Raw genomic sequence first — 7,820 nt, 5'->3', positions numbered from 1 at the left:
AGCCTGAGCAGGAGCCTGAGCTGTTAATGATCTGAGCTCTTCTAATTTACACATACCAGTGTCTTAAAATTCCTGTGTGCAACTCTTACTGTACCGTATTCCAGTGCACTGGGGGCAAACAATCCTATTGTCTCCCGTATGTTTCAAACAACAAACATAAAACAGGTGATTAAACTCCATAAACAAACAGGGTTTTCCCAGCAACAAATCAACACCTCTCCACGTCTGGTATTTGTGGAATTTGATAAGCCACCCACTTTGCTCCCTCCCCATTCTTGTTATGTCTGTCCTCAGCCTTCTTCATCTTTTATCCCCACCCTGCTTCACCCAGTCTCCAAAGGCAGGCATTCATTGTTAATTAACTGCTGAAACAGTGCAAGCAGCTTGGTTCATGGGATTGAGATGGGAATGGAGCTTTAGGTCTGAGTTTAGACTGTTTTGAAAGGCCTAAAAGGCATATTTTCTCACTCAGGAGGAGTGAGAGAGGCAGGAAGGAGTAATATAGAAGAGAGGGAGAGTTAGGGAATGCAACTGGAAAACCTCAAACCAGTAAATTGAGACACATGTCTTAATCAGTTTGAATGATAGGGGTTTTTGAAAAATCAAAGGTTCTGGTGTTTCTGGTACTTATGTGCTCCCAGATGTAAATACTTGCCTTGTATAAAGTTTCTGGGCCAGAAACTGGTCTCAATCAGAGTGGTGTAAATCTGGAATTATTCAGGATTAGTAAACACTGCCTTCATATAGGAATTATGACAGTATAACAGATTAGCTGTCTTTTATTATGCTGGTTTATCAAGAGCATTTAAAATTGCAAGAATGGTGAAAACAGAGAAATTGTTAAAAGCTACTGCCCATTCATTTTCAGTCAACGTGTGCTAAATATCTTGCCTGGAACCTTTAGCAGTGGATGGACAAATTCCTGTATTCCTTCCATACATAGAAGTTTCCATCTGCCTGTGCTGTCTCTTTTCTTTCATTGACAAATTGAAGACATTAATAAATGTTCAGATTCCATCTCTACGTGTAATAAGCTGAGTACTGGATAATTGAAATGCTACCCCTACCTGATTATTTCTGTTAAATATGCTCAATCCAGTGGGATGGCTCAGAATCTGACTTGAGGCTGCCCTCACTAATTTTAAATACTGATGTTGGTAAGAAACATTTTGGGACTTGAGGGGCTGATATTTCTGTTCTGAATGTTGAGGCTGTAGCTGCATGCACAGTAACAGCAATGGTTCAATATTTCTATTGTGTTCTGCCTAATTAGAACATGATCTGTAGTTGTCCCCAGAAATCCATACTTATTCAGCTAATTTAGGTCTAATGTAACATTAAAAACCCTTCCACAGAGTATCCTGCATTGTTGCAAGTACATTTAGCCTGTGTGGATCAGAAGTGAAAGCATTTCATTCCATAAAGAAATTAAGAGCTCTACTACTGTCAAATTCAGCAGTTAAATGAAGCAGAAACTTAGTTCAAAGGCCAACTCCTGGAAGCATTTTCCTTTGCAACATTTCAAGAAGCAAGGCTTCCCTTTTGGGATTGTCCAGGAGAACATGCCTATAAACTAAATGCCATGCCTTCTTAACAATGACAAATATTTCATGTCTAGGAAAAAATCTGGAGTGTGTGAATTCAGCAACACAAAAGCTGAAGATTTATTCAAAGAATTTTTTGCTGCACTGTCTGTCCTGGGGGAGGGCTTGAACATGGGGAGTCCAAATCTCTCCTGTAAGTGATGAATTTCTGATTTCACGTGATGAAGTGAGGGATTCTCCTCCTGTTCTCTCTCTGAGGTCATGTATATCAATCCTACAAACTCCTGGATACACCAGACGGGTGAGGGAGAGGAGGGAGAGGAGGGAGAGGAGGGAGAGGAATAGGTTGCCCAGAGGAGCTGTGGCTGCCCCATCCTTGGAAGTGTCCAAGGTTGGATGGGGCTCTGAGCAAGCTGGGATAGTGGAAGGGGCTGGAACTAGACTGTCTTTAAATAATCCCTTCCAGCCTAAATCGCTCCATGATTCTCTGAGAGGAGCTCGCAGAGGTCTCAGGTCTCTGCCCATTGCTGCTGTGGGACACGATCCACTCTCCAAGAGCAGCAAAACCACTCCCAAATCCCAAAACTGCCTGATTTTCCTTCTCCCCTCCAGCTTCCTCCCTCTCTGATGCAGGTGTGGAGTACAAGACCTGCGAGGATGCAGGCACTGCAGTAATTGCGAATCGCCAGCACTACAGAGAGGGAAAAGGAGAGGGATTTCTGGCTCCTGCCTCCCCGGAATCCTGGGTGTTCTCCTTCAGATGTGCTAATAAGCAGCGAGATGCTGAACTCCAAGCACGCAGATTTAAATATTTTGACCCACGAGCGCAGATGCGGCAGATACTGGGAGGGATTTATCTGGGAGTCTTTTCTCAGGTGAGCAGCAGCTCCGTCCCTGCAGGGCTGCTGTGCCCAGGGCTGTGCTCGCATCCCGGCGCTTTTCCCGGCTGCGAGGGAGCCGGCGCTTATCGGCAGCATCTGCAAGGTCCCTGGGCTCCACCGGCATCTCTTCGCCAATCGGGAGGGTGTTTTTAATCACCCTGAACAGGAAATAGCATGCTGCATTTAAATACTGTATATAATTATCATGGGAAATATAATTAGGAAGCGTAATTAAATGGGCTTGACTGCGTATCAGGCTGTTTCTTGATTTTTCACTCAATCCAGCTGTTTCTCACAGGCTCTTTACTTTGAGTACTGGTGGTCTGTGACAGAACCTCTGCACAGAATGGAGGAAGAATTACTTCTTTAAAGGCTGTTCATTTAATCTAACTAGGCCAATTTATTTAAATGCAATCATGACATTTTCCAACACAGCCTCCTTTACTTATTACTTTAGATGCTTCATTTTGGAATGTCTGGATTCATCCAAAAATATTCCAATTTGAAGGTTTTATAAAACCCCAAGCATACAAAGTCACTGGTGGCATGGGCTGGCTGTTTATTATGTGTTTGTTTAATGTGTTGCACAATGTGGGCCTGATTCTTACTTGGATTTTCTTAAGTGCTATACAAAGTGCTATATATTTTCTTAAGTATATACAAAAAAAAAGATAGGGGTGATAAAACAAGTGTGGTTCATTACTCAGTACAATGCTGGTTTATGATGATTCTTTTTCTTCCTGCTCAGAAAGGAATAAAGGAAGAAAGGAAGAATTCTGAATTACTGGAGAAAATATTTTGTCTTCCCTCCAATAAAGCCGTAATAATGGGAAACATTGGCAAGGATATGTTGAGAAAATTAGTGTAATTACACTAAAAAATGGTGCTTTTTTTTGGTCCCAGTGGACAAAAATCTTTGGATTGAATAGTGTAGGTGGGCGAAGAACAGTTTGCTGCCAGCAAAAGAGGCAAATCCATGCTGTCCCCTTCCTGAGCAGGACACAGCACTAAGGCCAGGGCTGGTGCTCCTGTGACCCCTGAGCAAGCTGATGCAGCTCCCTATGCCAGCAAATACCTAAACATCTTCTTTTAATTATTGTTTCCCCCTGCGGTGCCTGAGAGAGCAGATTTGGCTCCCAGAGGGATCAGATGAGCACTGGTGTCAGTGCCAGGGGCACCCAGGTCCATCTGTGCTGGGCTGGGGGGGACACCCCGCTCCCTTTCAGCAGGAGCAGGCGCCTCCATGGGCCCAGCAGTCTCATCTGACTCTGCTTATCACTGCAGTCATGTGGTGGATGGGAAAGGCTATCTGGAGATCGTGGTATGGCATCTCCACAGCCAGGAATGTTTGAGATGCTCCCATCCCACCAGCAGGCTTTGTTGAGTGACACTAGTTCTTAAAGCAAAAGAAAACCCATTGCTTAGGATTGTCTGCTTTGGGACAATTTTTCTTGGACCGTGTTCACAGACCTTTTTGGATGTATAGGATTTTGTTACGTGGGCATAAGCAGCAGCATAAAATGCATTTTTAAATTCCCCAGGACTCAAAAGCCCTGCTCCCTACAGGAGCCAACTGTGTCCTTTTTCCAGGGAAAGAGGGGTTAAAGTTGCAAACAGATTACTCATGGTCACTGGAGGAGCCAGGACTCCACATTTGTAAACCATCTTCACCAAACCAACAGGCTGTGCAGTATTCTCTGAGCTTTAACAAACATTAAATACTTTATGTCTTATTGAGTGTAACATAGAGAAATTGAAGAATATATGGCTGACATAATTACCTCATACCAAAATGCCTAAAGCTAATTTCCAAGGTGATAGAAAATTTGAAGTTTAATTTCTAGGAGTATTGAAAGGATTTTGCTGTCTTATTTCTGTGTGACAAAAGATGCAAATGCTTTTTCATTCCAAATGTGAAGAATTGACTTAATCAAAAGCAGTAAAATCAATACAAAGTTTCTCCTGATTCAGAGATGTCAGAGCTTTTCCAAAATGTGACTTAAGTCAGCATTTCCTGCAGTCCAGGGAGAGAAGCTGGCTGTGCACTTCACAGATAATTAGCTGAAGAGGACATGGCTGATGCTGAGAATTGTATTCCCTTCCAACCAGGGATGCCTGGCTGACCTGAGAACCACACAGCAGTAAATGGCAGTCAAGAGAATTAGGGGCCCTCTAATTTGCCCAGTGTCCAAAATGCCAAACCCCAAATTCCACGGTTTCTTCTCTAAGCATACAGTAGAACTAGTCAAAACAGCTATAAATACATTTCCCCTGTATCTGCACATTCCATAAATAGTACAAATATAATTTTATAGCAGTAACAGAGACTGGAACAGTGGGATTATCTGCTTGGATTCAGATAGTTGTACAGTTTAACTTCTGTCATTAGAGTTTGAACAGATTATGAGTACAAATCAATTTTTGCTTTTACAACACAGCCATGTGCAAAAGGGCACTTGTTTGTTTCATGAACGGGTAGAAAACAAAACATCTGAAAAGCAGGGATCATCCTGCTTCCCCTGAAACAGGGATAATGTTGTCCCTGACTTTGTGGAAAGGGTGACGGCAGCCTTTTTTATATACCTTAAAATATTACTTTCTCTCTGCTTTTTGTTGTATTTTCTTTATTTCCTGAGAAATAATTCCTTACTATGTTTTGTGTTTACCCCTTTGTAAGGAGTTTTATCAGGTTAGGTCTTTTCAAGTTCTGAGAAACCACAGAAATAAGTTTTAATCGAAATTGTGTCCGTTGAGGTTGTAGAGAGAGGAGATGTCAGAGCTGCCAGACCTTCCTGAAGGAATAAAGGGAAGCCAATCACAGCAGAGGGAACAGCAGATCTTTCATTCCCTTAGGGGGATCCTGCTAATCTCAGTGCCTTCTGAGGAGGAGCACCAGCACGTTTCTGTGACCAAAGGGAGTCAGAGCAACAGTGCAGCCATTCACCAACCCAGCTAACTCCAGGATATTGTCTTGTGGAGGAGCAGGACACTGGATAGATATGGAATTGCTTGTCCACTGCAGCCATACATTTTATTTTGTGTTCGAGTGAGGTATGCACAGCACACTTGGCCAGCGTCCATCCTTCCCACTTGTTGATTATCCTCCAAAGTCATCCGTCACTTTTCTGCTCCCTTCGGCAGGAGCTGGATGGAGTTTTTCCTGGCAGTTTCTAGCAACCATTTTATCTATCTTCTGTCAGCGCTTAGTTAGTGCTAAATTGGAATTAAATAGACAAGGACAAAATCTGCCCTGTAAGAGAAGCTCTGTGGTTTTCAGCAACTTCGTGATTAAGATGCTGAAGCTGGAGTTGGTTTTGTGTACAAGGGCTGGGATTGAAGCCATCCATTTCTAAGCTGGTTCAAAGTTCCTTGGTGTCAGTGGCAAAGGTAATCCAAAGATGGAAAGAAATTACACTTGTGTAGACTGTAAAAACAATAGTCTTTTTTTGCCCCACTCTGTTAAAAAATGCAAAAGTGCAGAAAATATTATGTGGAGAAATAAAGGTGCACCCTAATATATTTCATCAGTACTTTTTGTGGCATAAAATGATTGCCAGAGCTAAAGCAGGACAAAAGTTTAAAAGACCAAATAGCGTATTATTATTATTATTATTATTATTATTATTATTATTATTATTATTGATTATTATTATTGATTATTATTGATTTTAAAATGTATCTCCATTATTTCGAGTCACAGTAATTATTGCTTTAAATAATTGAGTGAATTTTAACTTAATCGTCTGTTTGAGGGAAATAGCAATATATATTTCTAAGAAAAAAAATGTATATACAGGAACAGGTGTTTCCCTGGAATCCCTTAAAGGAGCATTCCCTGTTTTTGGTGCGTCTGTCCCTTACTTCTGTTGATAAAAATGGTCATCCGAGGGGAATGATAAAAAATTATTATGCATTCAGACATTCTTACTGTCTAAATCCTGCAGTGATGGAACCAGTGGATTTTAGGCTTTTCCCACGCAAGAGGGTTTTTTTTGTCACTGAAGCAGTTTTATGTCTCTGTGGTGTGTGTGGTGACACCACGCTCTCCGCGCAGGCACAACAAATCTCTCCCTGCCTGGGCAGACCACAGGCAAGGTTTTGGTGTATTTCTTACCCAAAGGGCAGGGACAAATAAACTGGGAGGGTTGGACCCTGCATTTTCCATGGTGTAACGTGGATGTCCCCGCGAACAGGAGGGAAGCAGGGAGGGATGGAGCTCCCGCGGGGGCCATCCGTGCCCGTGGGGTGCAAGGGACAGCGACATCCGCGCTTCCCCCGGCAGGTGCGGCCGGGGAAAGCATCCCCAGCCCGGCAGCAGCAGAGCCGGCCCCGCCCCGCATCCCAGAGCCGCGCCCGCACCGCCGGGGCCCGGGAAGCCGCGAGGGATGGGATGCAAGGAAGGACAGGCGGGACAGCGACGGGACAAGGAGGGGACAGCGAGCGGTGGGATGGGACCAAGACAGGACGAGACAGGGATGGGTCGGGACAGCGATGGGACAGGACCACTATGAGACTAGGACGGGACCAGGACGGGACCAGGATAAGACGGAACAGAGACGGGACAGGACAAGGATGGGATCGGACAGAGGCGGGACGGGACGTCGGAGGCACAGGACAGAGACGGGAGAAGGACAGGACCAGGACGGGGACGGGACAGGGAAGGGAGCAGGACGGGGAAAGGACAGGATCAGGATGGGACAGGGAAGGGACAGGACCGGGACCGGGACGGGACGGGACAGCGGCGGTGGCGGAGCGGCCCCGCCCCGGCAGCGCCCGCGGCGCTGATTGGCCAGTCCCGCGGGCGGCGCAGCCAATGAGAAGGCGCGGCATCCCGGCCATTCATCAGCCCGCGCGGGACCGCGCTCGGCTCGGCTCGGCTCGGCTCGAGTTCGGTTTGGCTCGGCTGAGCTCGGCTTAGCTCAGCTCAGCTCGGTCCGCTTTACTCTTCTCGGCTTTGCTCGGCGCGGCTCGGCTCTTCTGAGCTCAGCTTAGCCCAGCCCAGCCCAGCCCAGCCTAGCTCAGCTGAGCCCAGCTCAACGCAGGCAGAGGCTCCGAGCAGCCTGAGTCCTGCAGGGCCGCCCGTGAGTGCGGCTGGAAGCGGAGCTCTGGCCTTTCCCAGCCATGAAGTCATTCCCTGGTGCTGATTGAAATCATCTGTTTTCAGTTCTCTGACAAATTAATTGAACTTTCCTCTGACTCAGGGGCCTTCTGACTTTTGAAGCAGATTTTGTCTACACGCCGTCTCCCAGACGAACACAATTTAATTTTCTAGGCTTTAAAGGAACTTTATGTTTCCAGAAAGGCAATGAAAGAGGCATTTGTTCGGCGATAGCGCTGCAACTTCTACAAATATGGCACAAGAATAGAAGCCTATAAAATGTTGATTTTACTGCTG

Source organism: Sturnus vulgaris, chromosome 18, assembly GCF_052056855.1.
Source record: "Sturnus vulgaris isolate bStuVul1 chromosome 18, bStuVul1.hap1, whole genome shotgun sequence".
Taxonomy (NCBI): Eukaryota; Metazoa; Chordata; class Aves; order Passeriformes; family Sturnidae; genus Sturnus; species Sturnus vulgaris.
This window is presented reverse-complemented; position numbering follows the sequence as displayed.